Raw genomic sequence first — 18,332 nt, forward strand, 5'->3', positions numbered from 1 at the left:
TGTTTCCAGTATTGTACTATTATAAACAATGCTGCAATAAGTAACCTTGTGTGTAGCATTTTCATATTGTAGAAAACACTGCTAACCAATACTCCTGTGAGAAATACACTCTGTGTGCCTCCAGGGTAGCCTCCTAGAAAAAGAAATGCTGGGTCGAAAAGTATGTGTATAGATATTTATGCTAAGTATTGCTGAATTTTACTCCAGAAGGCTTGTATGAATTTAGATTCCTGCCAGCAATATATGATTGCCTATTTGCCCACAGCCTTACCAACATAATGTATTGTCCTACTTTTTCATTTATGTCAGTGTGATTGTAATGTTTTAATTTGCATATCTCTAATTATGATTGAGTTTGAACATTTTGTCATTTGTTTGAGAACTTTTTTCTTATCTTCAAATAGATACCTCCAGGATTTGCTGCTGCAGTTGGACATTTTCCATCTCTTCTAATAGCACTTTAACAAGTTGTCTTGAATAAACACGAGCTCGTTAGCCATAAGAAAACTTTAAAGATGAGTTCTCTAATTCAAATGGAAGGAAAATGTTTTTAAATCATCATAGTAAAATATGAGCTGTTTATTTTGCAAAATATGAGGTCAATCAGTTCAGGATAATAAATACTTATGAATGTCAAGGAAAAAAAGCAATTGCTCATTAGTCAAAACTCATTACCAAAGGAGAGGCACAATACAAAATGGGTGTTTCCACCCTTTTCTCCTATCACCTGAACACGTCTCTGACCCTATAAATTACACACATTTCTTGAGACCTACCATAGAAGCCACAGCGATCTCTCTGGTAAACTTTCCCTCCTATCTCCCCGCCTCCCCCAAAGCAGTCACAGCTTCCTCGTAGTTCCCACAGCACACTGCAATTCCTCTATTATAAGATTTATTTTATTCAGCTTGCACATATATATTTTCCCCCCAAGAGACTATGGGCCTTTTCGCCTCCAAATTTTGGTGTTCATGTTCATATCTTTTATGTTTGTATATCTTGGTACCTAGAATATGTAAGAAATAATTTATTTAAATATTGATGAAGTGAAAAAAATGGGTACTTTTACTTTGGGAGGCCGAGGCGGGTGGATCACGAGGTCAGGAGATTGAGACCATCCTGGCTAACACAGTGAAACCCCATCTCTACTAAAAATAGTAAAAATTAGCTGGGCGCGGTGGCGGGCGCCTGTAGTCCCAGCTACCTGGGAGGCTGAGGCAGGAGAATGGCGTGAACCCGGGAGGCGGAGCTTGCAGTGAGCCGAGATTGTACCATTGCACTCCAGCCTGGGCGACAGAGCGAGACTCTGTCTCAAAAAAAAAAAAAAAAAAAAAAAAACGGGGGGCACTTTTTTGTGAGTTTCCAATTGGGAAAAATATTTGTAATTCTGTATTACATTTAAAAACAATAGCCCAGAAAGAATTTAGAGTGAGGATATGAATTAGATAGAAGATATAACTTACTTTTAAACATTTGAAAAGTCATCAGATTCACACATGAAATAATATATATATATCCAAAATCAAATATTAATACCGTATAAGATTTCAAGGATAAAAATGTTTGATAACTTGGTGTACTAGAGAGAATATAAAGGAAATGGGAACCCTCATACATTCTTGGTAAAAGTAAACATTAATGCCTTTATGGATAGCTATTTGTCTCTAACCTTCAAACTTTAAAAAGCCAATTTCCCCTTTGGCAACTTCTTATTTAGTTATTTTAGATATAGTTGCATAAGCATACAACAGTGACAACTGCACAAAGTAGTCGGTACAACATTGTTGATAACACTATTTGATAGTAGTGATACTAATCTATCAATAAGGAACTAACTTACATTTTGGTATATTCCCACAAAGTAATGTGCTACAATTTTTTTAATATGAATAGATCTGTGAAATTTATTACTGAATTTAACAACCATATAAAAGAATAAATATAGTTTGCCACAATTTGTGTAATCTAGAAAATAAGAATGTGCATACGTTCATGTTTATAAACTCATGGACTCTTTCTGAAAAGGTACACAAGAAATTGGCATCAGTTGTAGTCTGAGGGAGAAAGATTAGGTAGCAGAACACAACAGAGAGGGAGACCTACTTTTGACTGCATTCCATTTTATACTTTAAAAATGTACCATATGCATATTCTTCAAAATAAATAACATATTACAACAAAAATCAGTTACATAAATTTGGCTTTGATTTTTAAAACATTTATTACTAAGCTTAATTAAAATACAAAAATCCAGAATGTGAAGGAGACACACAGGGACTAGAAATGTTATTTCTAAGTTGCAACAGGATATAGTCTTGATGCCTTGAGAATCAGAAGACCTAAGTGAACATCATAACTTCTCAGAACCTAACAGTAGAATGTTGGTACCAAAAGGAGTTCAAGTATTGATGATCATTATCCTCTAAGATGAAGGGATGCATGAGTAAATGATAAGAAATTTCCAAAGTGCCATAAATCTGAGGTGCTACTCTTATTTTACTTTTAAACTATATATTCATTTTTAAATGGGAAGTCTTACATTTAGGTGACATTGGGAAAAATAGTTACTTCCATGTGATTGTTATAAACCATGTTTGATTCCCACATGCCCTTCTGGAATTTCAACAATCTTGAGTATTAAAGACACCAAAACAGTAATAAAGAGCCCTACCCAAGTCTGATAATAAAGATTCACCCAACCTCTTTTAGCTTTCATATTATCCAAGCTCTCCAAATACAACTTTCATCAAATTTTATAAGATACTATTAAGTCCACCTGTTAAATGAATTAAACAATATTCATTTGTATTCACTGCACATTTAGCGAGTGCATATTTTGTTTAAACATAACCCTGCCCTCAGTGGACTCACTATCTCATAGGGATGGAAATAATAGATAGCTATAAAAACAATGTTGACATGGATAGAGAAATGTGAAGCCTGTAGTGATAGCACAGGTGAGAAGAGTGATTCTGATTGCCGAGGAGGGATGCAAACCATGTAAAACCACATAGCAGTATCATGACATTTGTAAAGAAGAGGTTCTTCCAAAATGCAGATGGAAAAAGGATATGTATATGTGGAATGACTTCATTTGGGGTTTTAGGGAATAAAATTTTAACGTAAGTCAACTCATGGTAGACATTTATTTTCTAACTCCATCCTTTAACAGAAAAAAAAAAAAATACAAAAAAGGGACAGTGACTTCTAAAGTCACCTGGCCCCCAGCAGCAGGGCTGCAACTAAGTGGCTCAGAACCCCTGCCCCCTTCCTAGTGCAACATTCTCTAAAAGACACTATGATGCTGCCCCTGGTTTGATAGCATCAGAATCAAACTTACTTGATAATATGCATAGAAATTATTTCAGGGCATTTTTCCTTTCTGGAAATTGAATTTTCTCTGTAAATTGTCTGCTTTTTAGAAGCAGAAGGCAGCCATTCATTTAAAGATCTGACCAATAAAAATAAGCATTGCCTTTACAGTAAACTCTGAGCTTTCTATTAGTGTTAACTTTCAGAAAAGGGCATAGGAAAGAGTCTAAGCTTATGACTTTGGCTAACTTTCCTGATGGCAAGCTTTTAACTGTCCTAATACAAATGGTTGTGGGAAAGAAGGAGAAAAAGGGTTAACTGGAGATGTTCATTAGGATCCATATCAAAGGCTTGTTGGACATGAAGTAATTTGGAGAATGAATATTTCAGCCCCTTTAAGGTGATTGTTATGCACACAAATATATTCACAAGTATATGTATGTATATATCTTTCTGCCTGTGCAGAACACAGGTTAAGGCCAAAGTTGCCACTCTCACATACCAGGCAAGAGGCACATGTGGAATTTTGAAATCTCCTTTGTGCATTATTTTTCTATCCTCTCTTTTTTCCCTTCCACAAACATACAAACATCTTAAAGAAGAGGCTATATGTACTACCTTCACTTCAGCATTTCTTTTCTTTCTTAAACCCACCGAGTGCTGCCTCTTGCTTGCACAATCTCACCAAAGTTCTTTTTATAAAATCACCATAATCAAGGCTATTCCAGATACAATGGACACATTTTGTCCTAGTGCTACAAAGAAGCAGTAATTATATGTGTTGAAATTATTGATCACTCTATTTCAAGAAACTCTTCCTCATCTTCAGAAACATCATTTTTCTCTCGGTTTTCCTTCTACTTCTCTATTAACATCATAGTTCTCTTTCTGCCATCCTCAAAGTGTTACTATTTACCAAGCTTCAATCTCTTCTCCATTTTTACTGTTACTAGGCATCTTCTTACACATTAAAATTCCTATGCTATTGATAACTCCTGGATCTGTGTCTGCTGACAAGATACCTACATAGATTTAATCATCCATTTCCAAGTTTCCCTGGAAATCTCTGCTAAAGGATCCACAGGTATTTCAAAAAAAAAAAAACATAACTACAACTGGACACATATCTTTCTCTGTAAACTTCTTGAACTCCATATTTTAATGAACAACTACATCTAACTATCCAGTTTCCAAATTCAAAGCCTTGTGAGCCATCCTAGACTGTTCTTGCTAACTTATCTCCAATCAGAGAGTATTACAGATACTATTTGTTTAACATCTCTAACATCCATCACTTTATTCTTGCCTTCCTTCAGGCCCTGATCACATCTTGCCTAATTACTACAACATATTTACAAAAATATTCCAACTGCCTTCAATTTAGCCTCCATACTGCCAAAATAATCACCCCAAAACTTAAGTCCCTAAAGAACGTGGCTCTTCAGAAACTTTTCATTGTATTGAAGATTAAGTCGACAATGTAAGTTTGGTACATAAAACCTACGATGATTTGCTTGTCTTCTTTTATCTCTGTACATGAACTTAACTCCATCCATGTCCTTGAGTCTCACCGTTTTTTTCTTTTCTTTTTTTTTTGAGTCGGAGTCTCACTCTGTCGCCAGGCTGGAGTGCAGTGGCACCGTCTTGGCTCACTGCAACCTCCGCCTTCCAGGTTCAAGTGATGCTCCTGCCTCAGCCTCCTGAGTAGCTGGGACTACAGGTGTGCGCCACCACGCCCAGCTAATTTTTGTGTTTTTAGTAGAGATGGGTTTCACCATGTTGGCCAGGATGGTCTTGATTTCCTGACTTCGTGATATGCCTGCTTTGGCCTCCCAAAGTGCTGGGATTACAGGCATGAGCCACCGTGCCTGGCCTGAGTCACACTTCCATGTTCATATCTACATGTTTTTGCACATGATAGTTCACTTGCTTAGACTATCCTGCTTTCTTTCTTCTTCCAGTGAGTTCACACCAACCCTTCAAAAATTGGATTCATTATCACCTCTGCCAATAAACCTTCCCTGGCTGGATTAGGTGCCCTTCTTTGGAGCTTACCTGCGCATATTTCTTAGCATAGAACTTTCACACAATAGTCTCTGATTTCCAAAAAGCCAAAGTACTTCTTGAAAATTTAGCCAAATAGTCATGCAAACTAATATATTATTACAACTGTAACGGCTGCAAAAGTGGAGAAGTACATGATTTTATAGTGTCTAAAGAGGTGGTAGAAGTGTTGATTTAGCCAGAGGAATCAGGAAACGCTGAGGCACTTATCACATCATAGTTTGTGTCACAATTAGTTGGGCACATGCTTTATATACAGTTCCTCACCTCAAGCTTATAAACACACACACACATACACACACACACACACATGCACACACACAAACACAGTCACTTTTGTTCCCTTTCATGGTAAGTCTTAAAAGTCATTCATCATAAAATATTACTATTTCTGCCTTTCGCAATATACAGATGCTACTCAAAACATAGGAAATGGTCAATAAATATCTGCTGAATTGAATTGAAAACTTTACCCGAGTTGCAGAATAGTTATATGATTCTGTTTCTTTAGAGTTAACCATATGGTTCGACTGAAGATAAAGCCTTAATCAAATTTATTATAACCTTACATTTCAGTTACAACAAAAGCAGTATGCGTCATGCCTTCTGTCTTTCCTAAAAATCAATGACACACCTACCACATGGTTTCAAGTATGATAAAAATAAAGGAGGTCTTGAAAAAATCCAAAAGAAATGCAAGCCAGGAGAAAAGGAGCCTTTGGAACCCTTAAATTGATGCTGACTTGAATGTGTCCTCAAAATTTCATGTGTTAGAAACTCAATCCCCAAACATATATTGATAAAATTTGGAGGTGGAGCCTTTGGGAGGTAATTAGGATTAGATAACATCACCAGAGTGGGGCCCTCACAATGGGACTGGTGGCTTTATAAGAAGAGGAAGAGAGACCTGAGCTAGCACACACTTGCCTTCTGCTATGATATGACACAGCAAAAAGGCCCTCACCAGATGCTAGCAGCCTTCCCTGCCTCCAGGACTGCGAAAATTAAATGTATTTTTCTTTATAAATTACACAGTCTGTGATATTCTGTTATAACAACAGAAAATAAACTAAGATGATGACTAGTTTAGGATAAAGATCCTGGAAGACCAACAGACAAAGACCTGGGAGAAGAGGTTCATAGTATTAGTCTGAAAGGTTGTATACTTCCAGATTTTGCCATTGTTTCCATTTCTAGTTTTATAGGTTAATTAACAAATAATGAAAAATGGAAGGATCAGAAAGATCTGTTTTCTATGGTCTTATGCGAGTGCACATTGTAAGCATTCAATATGTAGATATGAAAATCACTGCAATAATGCTTGTAGGAGCCAGCACTAGATAACCATCTTCAGCATCCTGGGCTTATGTAAATAATCCATTTAGACTGAACTGTTATTTTCATTTTTATTTTTTTATTTGTACATATTTATGGGTATATTAGTCCATTTTCATGCTGCTGATAAAGACATACCAGAGACTGAGCAATTTAAAAAAGAAAGAGGTTTAATGGACTTATAGTTCCACGTGGCCGGTGAGGCCTTACAATCATGGTGGAAGGTGAAAGGCATATCTCACATGGCGGCAGACAAGAGAAGAGAGCTTATGCAGGGAAACTCCCCCTTATATAATCATCAGATCTAGTGAGACTTATTCACTACCAGGAGAATAGCGCAGGAAAGACCCACCCCCATTATTCAACTACCTCCCACTGGGTCCCTCCCACAACATGTGGGAATTCAAGATGAGATTTGGGTGGGGACACAGCCAAACCATATCGTTCCACCCCTGGCCCCTCCCAAATCTCATATCCTCACATATCAAAGCCAATCAAGCCTTCCCAATAGTCCCCCAAAGTCTTAACTCATTTCAGCATTAACTCAAAAGTCCACAGTCCAAAGTCTCATCTGAGACAAGACAAGTCCCTTTTGCCTATGAGCCTGTAAAATAAAACCAAGTTTGTTACTTCCAAGATACAATGGGGGTTCAGGCATTGGAAGAAATTGGCCAAAACAAAGGGGTGCAGGCCCCATGTAAGTCCGAAATCCAGTGGGGTAGTCAAATCTGAAAGCTCCAAAATGATCTCCTTTGACTCCATGTCTCAGGTCCAGGTCACACTGATGCAAGAGGTGGGTCCCCATGCTCTTGGGCAGCTCGGCACCTGTGGCTTTGAAGGGTAGAGCCTCTCTCTCAGTTGCTTTCATGGGCTGGTGTTGTGTGTCTGCAGCTTTTCTAGGTACACGGTGCAACCTGTCAGTGGATCTACCATTCTAGGGTCTGGAGGATGGTGGCCCTCTCAGCTCTACTAGACAGTGCCCCAGTAGGGACCCTGTGTGGGGGCTCCAACCCCACATTTCCCTTCCGCACTGCCCTAGCAGAGGTTCTCTATGAGAGCCCTGCCCCTGCAGCAAAAGTCTGCCTGAACATCTGGGCATTTCCTTACATCCTCTGAAATCTAGGTGGAGGTTCCCAAACCCCAAATCTTGACTTCTGTGCACTGGCAGGCTGAACTCCACGTTGAAACTACCAAGGCTTGAGTCTTGCACCCTCTGAAGTCATGGCCAGAGCTGTATATTGGCCCCTTTCAGACACAGCTGGAGCAGCTGGGACACAGGGCACCAAGTTCCTAGGCTGCACATAGCATGGGGACCCTGGGCCCCACTCACAAAACCACGTTTTCCTCCTAGTCCTCTAGGCCTGAGATGGGAAGGGGTGCCATGAAGACCTCTGACATTCCCTGGAGACATTTTTTCCATTGTCTTGGGGAACAGTATTCAGCTACTCATTACTTATGCAAATGTATGCAGTCAGCTGGAATTTCTCCTCAGAAAATGGGATTTTCTTTTCTATCACATTGTCAGGCTGCAAATTTTCCCAACTTTTATGCTCTCTTTCACTTATGAAACTGAATGCCTTTGACGGCACCCAAGTCACATCTTGAATGCTTTGCTGCTTAGAAATTTCTTCTGCTAGATACCCTAAATCATCTCTCTAAAGTTCAAAGTTCCACAAATCTCTAGGGCAGAGGCAAAATGCCACCAGTCTCTTTGCTAACACATAACAAGAGACCTTTGCTCCAGTTTCTCACAATTTCCTCATCTCCATCTGAGACCACCTCAGCCTGGATTTCATTGTCCATATCATTATCAGCATTTTGGTCAAAGCCATTTGACAAGTCTCTAGGGAGTTCCAAACTTCCACATTTTCCTGTCTTCTTCTGAGCCCTCGAAACTGTTCCAACCTCTGCCTGTTACCCAGTTCCAAAGTTGCTTCCACATTTTAGGGTATCTTTTCAGCAGCACCCCACTCTACTGGTATCAATTTACTGTATTAGTCCATTTTTATGCTGCTGATAAACACATACTGGAGACTGGGCAATTTACAAAAGAAAGAGGTTTAATGGACTTACGGTTCCACCTGGCTGGGGAGGCATCACAATCAAGGCAGAAGGTGAAAGGCACATCTCACATGGTGGCAGACAAGGGAAGAGAGCTTGTGCAGGGAAACTCCCCCTTATATCATCATCAGATCTTGTGAGATTTATTCACTATCTCAAGAACAGCACAGGAAAGACCCACCCTCATGATTCAACTACTTCCCATGGGGTCCCTCCCACAACATATGGGAATTCAAGATGAGATTTGGGTGGGGACACAGCCAAACCATATCAATGAGGTGCATGAGAAATGTTGTTACACATATCTAATGGGTAGCAATTAAGGGAAGGTATCTAAAATGTCCATCACCTGAGGATAATACAGTTTTGTCAAGCATGGTCATCCTATTCTGCTACCAACCATTACATTTATTCCTCTTATTGGATTGTATGTTTGTACCCTTAACCCACTTCTGTTCATCCTTCTCTCTCTATCCTGTTTTTTTTTTTAATTTGACATCTACATTATCTTTTGATCCACTTTCTCTCACTTGGTAGAGCTTAGTGTTTAGAGGTTGAGCTTTGAAATCAAACTGGACCTAGGATTACCTCTCAACTCTTACATTTACTGGATGAGATGACTGTTCCTTCTTTCAGTGGTTTTTATGTGTAGAATAGAGTGAGTATTCATACTTCCTTAGAATTGTTGTCAGAATAAATTGAGATAGAATATCTTAATATGGTGCCTGCCAGATCGTAGGTCGTTAAAAATTGTGGTAATGATATGGTGGAGAAGCTTATTGACATTTATGACTTTTGGGAAACTCTACCAGTAATAATCCTTTTCATCCTTTCATCCTTGAAGATTTATTCAACAACAGCAATATTGCTCATTTGTTATTTGAGATTATTTTAATAATTTCTCTTCTGTATCTATAAAATATTTAAGAACTGTCTTTGAAGGAGAAATCTAAGAAAATTGGATTTTTAGTAGAAAGCTTTTGAAGGATTTTGCTTCATCAAAATTCTATAAGAAGTGAATACTAATGGGCATGGAGTTTTTTTCTGAGGTGATGAAAGTGTTCAGGAATTAGAGTGGTGATGGTTGCATAGACTTATACATATACTAAGAACCACTGAACTGTACACATTAAAAGGGTAAATTTTATGGTATCTGAATTGCATTTTAATTTTTTTTTTTTTAGATAGAGTCTTGGTCTGTCACCCAGGCTGGCATGCAATGGAGCAATCTCAGCTCACTGCAACCTCCACCTACCGGGTTTGAGCAATTCTCCTGCCTCAGCCTCCCACGTAGCTGGGATTACAGGCATATGCCACCATGCCCAGCTAATTTTTGTATTTTTAGTAGAGACAGCTTTTCACCATGTTGGCCAGGCTGGTCTCGAACTGACCTCAGGTGATGCACCAACCTCAGCCTCTCAAAGTGCTGGAATTACAGGCATGAGACACCACACCCAGCCCTGCAGTTTAATGTTTTAAAACTATAAGAAAAATATTGGACAGCAAGATAGTTTACAGCTACACACGCTATTAGAGTGGTGATTTTTTTTCTTTCCTGTTTTCATTTCAGTTGTCCACTCCACATTGTAGAGATTATGATCAGTTTGGTTGTCAAAGTCTTAGATGACATCACAAGAAACACTTGAGAGCTATACATTGCTGAGTTCAAGTCCCAGCTGTGTGTTAATGGACACATTTCTTAACTTTAATTTCATTTTCCCCATTTGCAAAACAAGGCTAATAGTCTGCCTTGAGGTTTGTTGTGGCAAAAAGAAAAAACAAAGAAAGAAAGGGAAATGCTTAACATAGAGATTAGCACTTAGTGGACTCCCCATTTACAGAAGATCTTCTTCAAAAGGACTAGTACATTCCGAAAAAAGAGGCTTGGGTATTTTTTTTTTTTTCCGGTCAGAACCTATTATGAAACACCCACTGGTAGTCCCTATTTTTAAAATTTATAATTATTTTAAAGCAAATGAAAATACTTTTCTTAAAGGTGAAATTTAAAACTTAAAGTTATTAACAACATTTTGGGTTGTTATATTTTGAAAGGAAGTTATGTGAAGATAAAATTTGGGAAATCAACCCCCTCCTTTAATTTTCTACCACACGCTTGATGCTGTCACTGACACCTTGAGTTGAGGAATATAAGTAGCTTTTGCTTAGGAGGTGTTAGTCTGATGGCAGCTTATTTGGATAGTGCTTTTTTGTTTGTTAGTTGTTTTTAGTCCATGGTCTTCCTAGACACTCAGCATTAGACCTGCATTCTGGATTAGCATATACTAAAATCCAGTTTCATTCTTCTACATGTAGCTTGCTAGTTTTCCCAGCAACATTTATTTAATAAGGTGTCCTTTCCCCAATTTATGTATTTGTATGCTTTGTTGAAGATCAATTAGCTATAAGTGTTTGGCTTTATTTCTGGGTTTTCTATTCTGTTCCATTGGTCTACATGCCTATTTTTTATACTAGTACCATGCTGTTTTGGTAACTATAGTCTTGTAGTATAATTTGAAGTTGGGCAAGGTGATGCCTCCAGATTTGTTGTTTTTGCTTAGTATTGCTTTGGCTGTGTGGGCTCTTTTTTGGTTCCATATGAATTTTAGGATTTTTTTTTCTAGCTCTGTGAAGAATGCTGATGACCTTTCGATGGGGATTGAACTGAATCTGTAGATTGCTTTGAAAAGTATGGTCATTTTCACTATATTGATTCTTCCCATTTATGAGCTTGGGTTGTCTTTCCATTTCTTTGTGTCGTCTATGATTTCTTTCAGCATTGTTTTGTAGTTCTCCCTGTAGAGATCTTTCACCTACTTAAGTATATTACTAAGTATTTTTTTTTTATTTTTTGTAGCTGTTTTAAAAGCAATTGAGTTCTTGATTTGATTCTCAACTTTGTCGTTATTGGTGTATAGCAGTGCTACTGATTTGTGAACATTGATTTTGTACCAAACTTTTGATGCTTGTTCTTAAAGGCAGAGTTTAAAGACTCACTATGAGTGACACACATACACTGTACACACAACAATGACAATAACATTTTTAATTGCTCAATTTTCTTAACCAAATCAGAAACAAATTTTCTGGAATTTGCCTTCAGGTATTTTTAGCAAGAAACATGACCAAATATGAAATAAATCACTATTTCTTATGGTTTTTTGCTTGTTTATTTTCTTCTTCTATGAGACAATTCTTGTATTTTTAATGCACAGTCATTTGGGGACATCAAACTCTCACCATATTTATTTGGCATGACACTTAGCAAGCTGCAGACATGATCTGAAATTGTTTTCTCTAACCTTATTTCTCCTACACACCATCACAAGAAAACAAATGATGGATGTAATTATCTATTTTCAAAAGGCATTTCATCTGACACCATCTTACTCAGTTTTTGTAATTGCATGGAGAAAAAATTTTAAATAGCGTGTGCTCAGGGATTGAACCAATTTTGATAAAAACTGGTTGAATACTTCACTTCTTCAAAAGTGTATAATGGTTCCTTACAATCTAAAGTCAAATTACCAAAATCTGTAACTTGGTGTGTTCAAGAACTGGCACAATCTTCACCTAGCTTTCTGGACATAGTTTCTACAACATCACTTCCCCCATAATTACTTCAAGTCTACAATCCCTTACCAGAAACAGCTGGGGCCGAGTGAGTTTTGTAATTCAGGTTTTTGGGGAACAAGGTGGTATTTTTTTAAAGTAATACAGTTAATGTATAAAATATTAGCAAAATCCATGTATGTTGGGGCCTGCACCTATAATGAAATACATTGACATTTCTGCAGTAAAATCTATAAATATTCTCATAAGTGGGACAAATAAAGACTATAAATAGCCTCCTGTCAATTCAGGTCAGTCTGTAGCTTAAGGAAAAACAACAACACACACAATGATCTTCAGAGCTTCTTGAATTTAGAAATTAAAGACAGTAAAATGTAAGCCTGCACTTGCTTTACTTGGACATAGACTTTTGAACTTTTGAGCCTTTGTTCATTTTCTTTCCTTAGCCAAAACTGTCCTCTATGTCTCTTCTAGTTTATTAAAGTTTATCGTGGGCCAGTCCAAACATCAGAAGCGACCCCATTTTCCTCTGTTGTCTGCATGCATATCTCTCTCCATAGGCTAGAAAGTCCATAGGGAATAGTTCTGTGTCTAATTTGCATTGCATACTGTGATTCCTGGCAGTGTATTTTTCCTCAAAAGAATATAAAAATTGGATGAAGCAAGCCTACTTGAAAACATAAATGTCGATAAAACAAACCCAAAGCATTCAGTGTCCTATCTCTATTCCTCTTTATAAATGTGATTTTTTATAAGATGACAGGCTTTTTTTTTCATATCAGATGGGTAATGTGCCGATGTCTTGACAAGGTTCAAGGGTGGCACATCTCACATATACACATGAACACCCAATCATCATGCTTATGAACTACAAAAGGATCAGGTTTGGTTGTTTAAAAAAAGTAATTTTACTCAGAATCTATTTTTTATGGTCAAATATTTTCTAGTGATTCTAAGAAAAAAGTATAAGCAGTATAGCTGCTAGCTTTCCATTACAGTTCAACACACTGAGTAAACTTCAAAGAAGCTGGTTTTAGGTTACTGTAGTGCTCAGGAAATGTGAGTTTTTAAAAAATTAACTTATATATTACACTTCTGATTTTTTCTAATAATTTAATCATATTTCTGTCACTTCCAGAAACAAAACCAGATGTAAGCTCTTTATTTTTATTTTTATTTTTTAGATGGAGTCTCACTCTGTTGCCCAGGATGGAGTACAGTGGTATGATCTTGCCTCACTGCAACCTCCGCCTCCTGGGTTCAAGAGATTCTCGTGTCTCAGCCTCCCAAGTAGATGGGACTACAGGTGCATGCCACCACACCTAATTTTTGTATTTTTAGAAAAGATGGGGTTTTGTGATGTTGGCCGGACTGGTACCAAACTCCTGACCTCAAGAGATCTCCCTGCCTTGGCCTCCCAAAGTGCTGGGATTACAGGCATGAGCCACCATGCTCTTTAGTCTATTAAACATGTATCTTTTTATTTGATGTTCTTTGCAGTGCTCTTTGTAGACAATTAAGAGTGGCTGATAATTCATATATGACTGAATAATACTAATTTTGAATAAAATCATTTTAAAATTACCAATTTTAGAACTATTTAATAATAATAAGATAACTATTTTTCTAATATTGGAGATTTGGAGACATTCCTCCAAATAGAAATACCACCTTACTATTGTAAGTTTCATTGGATACTTTAAGTCTAACTTTTACTTTACACAATTTATGATCTTATATTTTATTTCTAAGATTTAGTAGACTATCATATGAAGTGGTATTCCTGACTCCTTTTGTAATAAAATCATTATTAGGATATGTTATAAAATGAAACAAATAAGAAATTAATAAAATTCGGCCGGGCGCGGTGGCTCACGCCTGTAATCCCAGCACTTTGGGAGGCCGAGGCGGGCGGATCACGAGGTCAGGAGATCGAGACCATCCTGGCTAACACAGTGAAACCCCGTCTCCACTAAAAAATACAAAAAATTAGCCGGGCGTGGTGGCGGGCGCCTGTAATCCCAGCTACGCGGGAGGCTGAGGCAGGAGAATGGCGTGAACCTGGGAGGCGGAGCTTGCAGTGAGCCGAGATCTCGCCACTGCCCTCCAGCCTGGGTGACAGAGCGAGACTCCGTCTCAAAAAAAAAAAAAAAAAAAAAAGAAATGAATAAAATTCTTCCTGAAATAGTATATAAGGTGTGTTTTGGCTATGGCAGGGGATTTGAAGAACAATGCTGAATAATATCTAGATCACAAAATCAACTATAATAAGCTAAAAATAGATTTTTCATATTTGGTACTAGCCTCCATATGAAGTAGCTATCCTAATATACAGTACTGTATAACATCTTTTTAGCCGTCCATCCACCTAGTCTTTCATCCATATATCCATAGGGAAAAAATTCTACTTAAAATTAAAACTCCCTTCTTAGGAAGACAGTTCAATTAAGGGAGAATAGGTCTCCTTTCTTCAACAAAGCATCTTGGTAGATCAAAACATGCACAGAGGAGTCAGAGAGAAATTTGGGAGTAAGACTGGAGGAAACGGAATTAATCTGCAGAACAATGTGAGAAGAATTTGGAGCTCCTGTGAGCCATCTGGAAGGGACTAAGGAAAACCAAAAGCCATGGTAGGAGGCTGCAGTCTGAGGTATAGAAATGGCCAGGAGACTTTTTCAGAGAACAAGGATAGCTGTACAATCTCTAAAATGAAATAATTTGACAGAAGCAGAATTCAGAGCCAGAGGAGACCTCGAAAATATAAACTCACACTGAAAATTTGCATACAACTTGCTGGTGGTTGGGGTGGGCACTACTGAACTCTAAAATTCATAGGATGGAGCTCAAACCAATCTTAGCTAGGTCTTAACTGGTACAATGAATTTAGCTATATCTGAGATACATAAACATACATATGCACATATTCATATGAAGCAAGTGTTCTAGAGCTCATTTATTCAATAACCCCAAATATCTGCCACATAGCTACAAACCTGAAAGAAGATGCAAAGAAGGGACAAAAGAAAGACATCTAACCACCCACAAACGCTGTCATAAAATTGCAGCACTAAATTTTACATAGCTTGTAGGGTAACATTATGTCCTAATACAATATGTACTTACATTTTTAAAAATTCTATTTACTTTTATACATATTACTCTACATGGCTATTTCACCACGCTCAACAGTCTAGAACTACAACCCACACACCAAATCCAGCAAACTGCCTGTTTTTGAAAATAAAGTTCCATTGGAACACAGCCATAGCCATTTGTTTCTGTGTTGTCTATGACTGTTTCAGGCTACAACCTGAGTCGAGTGATTGTGACAAAGGCTATATGGTCCATAAAGCCTAAAATATTTACTATCTGGCTCTTAGCAGAAAAGGACTGCTAACCTCTTATCAAGAAGCAAAAGTTGAAATAGACAGATTTTAAAACATATGATGAGAAATAACTATTTTATAGCAAAAAAGTAAGCAAACAACAAACCAACAAATATCAAGCCCTCCAAAGTCACAATACATGGTGCCATCATGTGTGAAGACAAATAACACCAGAAAGCCTATCAAGTTGTTAACAAGTCTCCAAAAGTGTATTTTACAGGGCAATACAACTATTAAAATTAATAATAATTATCCTGAGACATTAACAAAAATTGTAAAATATGTTGAGAATTTTCTAAGACATTTAAAAATATATATAAAAAATAAGATTTTTGCTTTTGATATTTTGATTTTTTTAACTTTTAGTTTTTGTGGGTACATACTGGGTGTATTTAGGGGGTACATAAGATATTTTGATACAGGCATATAATGCATAATAATCACATCAGGGTAAATGGGGTATTCATCACCTCAGGCATTTATCCTTCCTTTTTGTTACAAGTAATCCAATTATAGATTTAGTTAATTTTAAATATATAATAAATTATTGTTAACTTTAGTCTCCCCATTCTGCTATCGAATACTAGATCTTATTCATTCTTTCCAACTACATTTTTGTACTCATTAACTATCCTCATTCCCCGCCACTACACTTCCTAGCCTCTGGTAACCATCATTCTACTGTCTATCCCCATGAGTTCAATTGTTTTAATTTTTAGCTCTCACAAATCAGTGACAACATGTGAAGTTTATCTTTCTGTGCCTGGCTTATTTTACTTAACAGAATGACCTCCAGTCCTATTCATGCTGTTACAAATGACAGGATCTCATTCTTTTTCTATGGGTGAATAGTACACCATTGTGTATATGTACTACATTCTCTTCATCCATTTGTCTGTTGGTGGACATTTCAGTTGCCTCAAAATCTTGGCTATTGGGAATAGTGTTACTATAACATGAGGGTGTAGAAATCTCTTTGATATACTGATTTCTTTTCTTTTGGGTATATCCCTAGTAATGGGATTGTGGGATCATATGGTAGCCCTATTTTTAGTTTTTTGAAGAACCTCCAAACGATCTTCCATAGTGGTTGTACTAATTTACATTCCCACCAAGAGTGTACAAGGATTCCCTTTTCTCCACATGCTGGCCAGTGTTTGTGATTTCCTGTCTTTTGGATAAAAATCATTTTAACTGGGGTGAGGTGACATATTGTTAGTTTTTATTAGCATTTCTCTGATAATCAGTGATGCTGAGCATATCGTTATATAACACTTCGCATGTCTTCTTTTGAGAAATGTCTATTCAGATCTTCATGTATTTTTTATTCAGATTAATGGATTTTTTCCCTATTGAGTTGTTTGAGCTTCTCATATATTCTGGTTATTGATTCCTTGTCAGATGGATAGTTTGCAAATATTTTCCCCCATTCTGTGGGTTGTCTCTTCACTTTGTTGATTGTATCCTTCACTTTGCAGAAGGTTTTTAACTTGATGTGATCCCATTCGTCCACTTTTGGTCTGGTTGCCTGTGTTTGTGGGGTATTACTCAAGAAATTTTTGCCAAGAATAGTGTTGTGGAGTGTTTTCCCAAAGTTTTCTTTTATTAGTTTCATAGTGTAAGGTCTTAGATTTAAGCCTTTAACTTTTTTTTTTTTTTTTTGAGATGGAGTTTCACTCTTGTTCCCCAGGCTGGAGTGCAATGGTGCGATCTCGGCTCACTGCAACCTCCTTCTCCCAGGTTCAAGTGATTCTCCTGCCTCAGCCTCCTGAGTACCTGAGATTACAGATGTGTGCCACTGTGCCCGGCTAACTTTTTGTATTTTTAGTAAAGATGGGGTTTCACCATTTTGGCCAGACTGGTCTCAAACTCCTGACCTCAGGTGATCCACCCGCCTCGGCCTCCCAAAGTGCTGGGATTACAGGCATGAGCCACCACACCAGGCCTTTAATCCGTTTTTGTTTTTTTTTTTTGTTTTTTTTTTTTTTTTGTATATGGTTAGCTAGAGATAGGGGGTCTAGTTTCATTCTGCTGCGTACAGATATCCAGTTTTCTTAGCTCCACTTATTGAAGATATTGTCTTTTCCCCAATGTATGTCCTTGGCATCTTTGTTTATGAAATAAGTTAACTGTACACATATGGATTTACTTCTGAGTTTTTCATTCTGTTCCATTGGTCTGTCTGGTTTTATGGCAGTACGATGCTATTTTGGTACTATAGCTCTGTAGTAAAATTTGAAGTCAAGTAATGAGATTCCTCTAGTTTTGTTCTTTTTGCACATGATAACTTTAGCTGGATAATTCTAGCTTTTTACTGGGTCTTTTGCAGTTCTACATAAATTTTCAAAATTTTTTTTTCTATTTCTGTGAAGAATAGAATGTCATTGGTATTTTGAAGGACTTGCATGGAATCTGTACATTGCTTTGGGCAGTATGAACATTTTAACAATATTGATTCTTCCAATCCATGAACATGGAATATCTTTTCATTTCTCTGTTATGCTCTTTAATTTCTTGCATCAATGTTTTATAGTTTTCATTGTAGAGATCTTTCACTTATTTTGTTAAATTAATTCCTAGATATTTTATTTTATTTGTAGTTAT

At 37.2% G+C, this 18,332-nt stretch overlaps 1 protein-coding gene and 1 non-coding gene across 3 annotated transcripts in view; both read right to left on the reverse strand.

Moving 5' to 3' along the window:
* Positions 1–18,332, reverse strand: part of FGF12 (fibroblast growth factor 12) — a 586,299-nt gene that overhangs the window by 381,833 nt on the left and 186,134 nt on the right. The window lies entirely within an intron of this gene.
* Positions 13,119–13,222, reverse strand: LOC115934213 (small nucleolar RNA U13). The gene has a single exon (XR_004070034.1). It is a non-coding gene; the product is annotated as a small nucleolar RNA U13 (small nucleolar RNA).

Source organism: Gorilla gorilla, chromosome 2, assembly GCF_029281585.2.
Source record: "Gorilla gorilla gorilla isolate KB3781 chromosome 2, NHGRI_mGorGor1-v2.1_pri, whole genome shotgun sequence".
In the NCBI taxonomy this organism is placed as follows: Eukaryota; Metazoa; Chordata; class Mammalia; order Primates; family Hominidae; genus Gorilla; species Gorilla gorilla.